Here is a 3,645-nt window from a genome sequence, read left to right on the forward strand (position 1 = left end):
ATTCTTCAAGAACAATATTATCAAAAAGGATGATAATATGTTGGGTTCAAGTCTCATCAATTTATGCCTAAGACGCCTTTATATGGATCAAATATTGAGTTTGAATCTCAATACACCATATTGATGATATTGTGATGGCTAAGGCAAAATAATGGATGTTTGATGAAAAGTCATGAAATTCGACCCATTGAATATGCTTCATTTCATGAAGTGAATGTGGTAGCAATATATGATAAGTCTGAAATATGACAAATTACTTCATTCTTGAGGTGTATGTGGTAGTAGTGCATAATATGTCTGAAAGAAGATAAATGATTGAATGCACGAATATACGCATGGAGAGACAATATGATAATGATCATCAAAAGTGATGATATTTTTACACGCTTATATGATTATAAGATATGCTAAAGAAAAAAAATTCTCTACATCATATGTATGCCTTGATTTGCTTCTGAAGTAGCAAAATCTTAAAAGAGGTTGTAAGTTATCATAATTTGATAGGCTTAAGACACGATTATATTCCATTCCTGGGGAATGATAAACTTATTAATGCAAAAGTGCACTTGATTGTGATTGTATCACAAATCACCTCCGAAAGAGGTTGAATAATTTTGAAATCTACTTCTGAAGTAGTAAATCTGAAATTTATTTATGTAATAGTAAATCTAAAATTTACTAAAGAAAAAGTACATGTCATGGTAAACTTGGAGTTTACTAGAATAAAAGTTCATAAATTGATATGAACAATTGTGATATCTCGAAGAAGTGAATGTATTGAAGAACTAGAAGATTCTTCAAGAATTGTTTATGTTGTTTGTTCTCATGATAAGTTGGTTGGACCAACTAATATTGGGATTGGATCTCTTCAAATCTGAAAATTATAAAAGGTGAATAACGGCCCGTTCATCTATCATGTGATATGTTAAAATGATGTATCAATAAGATGATCACATGTACATTTATTGTAAACCTGCAGTTTGACATTCATAAAGTTGCTTGCTCAATAAAATTGAGTTAAGCATGACTTTCAAATTGTGTAATCAAGATAATTCATCTTGATGATGATGGTTTAGCATTGAATGCCTTCGATAAATATCTAAACTATTGCTAATGAAAACAAAACTTCATGTATTGGTCTGAAATATGATATATTGCAATAGCACTTGTATGCATTAGATCAATAAATTATGATTATTTTTTTCCTCTCAATTGGTTCAAGGTCGGGAACCAATTATTCTATCTAATAATTTTAATGTACGGCATACGATTAATAAATGTACCATAATGCACAAAGATGGATTCCTCAAAGAAGTGGAGGATGTATGTTAGTTTTCCTAACATAAAGGGGAGATTATAAGCGTTATGAAATATGTTAGGAATTATCACCAGATCCTCATCCAAAAGATAATTCAAGTCAAATGCCGAAAGCATCTCATATTAAGCGCAAGTGCTCTTATTTTGTGTTCCCTAAAGGATAATCTACGCATGCATGAAGCATGGTAGACTAATCGATTCTAAATGAAATAATTCTTGAAAAGGATAAGGAGAAAATAATCATAGTAAGAAGCCAATGTGCTCTTAAAGAGCCTACGACATAACACTTCATGAAACCTCTGAGAGGTTCAGGGACCAGAAATAATGAAGTGATGAGATCTCAAAATGTTATGCCACATTATGAACCGATACAAAATGATATATCATCGATAATATCTTTGATATAATATTGGCGCAATATTGTAAAAGATTACGAGAATTTGAATTCTAAGTTTATTTAAGCATGCTGATGTAGAAATATTTATCAAGTGATCTGAAAGGATGTATTTTGGTAAGCGTAAAACTTATTTGATTTGCAGTCCAAACACTTGAAGATGTCACACCTGACATGTTGGATATTGTTACTTAACAAACATCCATATGAAAATCCCTAAAGGATTCAAAATGCCTGAAGCATATAAAGTTTCTGGAAAACTTTTTATTATCCTCATAAGATATAATTTGATGATTTAAGTATCATTAAAACTCTTCGAGAGTTTTCAAAAGCAATAGAGTGTTTGCTTAAATGAGAAACATGCAAAATTGAATAAGGATCTATTCCGACCTTAAGAAAAGAATGAGGAACTCCTTGGTTATGAAGTACCATATCTTAGTGCAATTGATGCACTAATGTATCTTGAAAATACTACAAGGCATGATATAGCCTTTTTTAGTTAATTTGTTAGCAAGTTTATAGTCTCGATCTTATTGTTCATGCTGATTTTGGGTACTTATCTGACCTACATAAAGCTCGGTCTCAAATAGGTTATGTGTTCATATGTGGTGGTACTACAATATCTTGGAGATATACAAAGCAGTCTATCGTAGCCACTTCATCGAATCATGCTGAGATAATAACTATTCATGAAACAAGCCGAGAATGTGTATAGTTGAGGTCCATGATACATCACATTCGAGAAAAATATGGTGTGAAATATGACAATCTACCCACAATTTTATACGGAGAAAATGCATCATGCATAGCACATCTTTATGGAGGATTCATCAAAGGAGATAGAACGAAGCACACTTCATCAAAGCTTTTCTATACACATGAGCTACAAAAAGAATGGGGATATTAACATGCAACAAATTCGTTCAAGTGATAATGTGGCTGATTTATTCACCAAGTCTCTTTCAATTACAACTTTCAAGAAGATGGTGCACAAGATCGGAATACAAAGGTTCAAGGAAGTTCTCATTAGGGGGGATTAATACATGCTCTACTCTTTTTTCCTACGAGGTTTTGTCCCATTGGATTTTCCTTGTAAGGTTTTTAATGAGACAACCTATATGCATATTGTTAGAGATGTGTACTCTTTTTCCTTCACTAGATTTTTTTCCCACTGAGTTTTTTCTAGTAAGATTTTTACGAGACACATTATCTATCAATTAGACATTCAAGGTGAAGTGTTATAAATATACCATATATAATGAATGTCTACTTTACCATATATAGTTAAGACTGTCATGTGGGTCAGGCTGGGCCGAGCTCAACAATAAAAAAATTAAAAACAACCCTAACCCGGCCCACTTAACCCAACCCAGTCAAACCCACCTAAACCCGATCAGACCCAGTTAAAAAATCGGTCAAACCCGGTAAAAAATATAATAAAAGAAAACTTTTTTTCAATAAACATTAAATATGCCCACCTATATACATTATATACACAATTACACATATATACGCACCATCCAATATATATGTACTACATTAAAGTTTAAACAAAATATACTACAATATATATACATTATAATATATATATATATATATATATATAGTTATATACTAATTTATAAAACATATACACATGTATACGTTAAATATACATGTCTATAGAAGATATATACACATGTATACGCATCATTCAATGTATATATACTACTAATAAAATATACTACAGTATATATACATTATATATATATATATAGTTATATACTAATTTATAAAACATATACACATGTATACGTTAAATATACACATCTATAGAAGATATATACACATATATATGCACCATTTAATATATATACTACTACTAATAAAATATACTACAATATATATACATTACAATATATATAAATATAGTTATATACTAATTTATAAAACAT

The sequence above is a fragment of the Capsicum annuum genome, chromosome 12, assembly GCF_002878395.1.
Source record: "Capsicum annuum cultivar UCD-10X-F1 chromosome 12, UCD10Xv1.1, whole genome shotgun sequence".
NCBI lineage: Eukaryota > Viridiplantae > Streptophyta > Magnoliopsida > Solanales > Solanaceae > Capsicum > Capsicum annuum.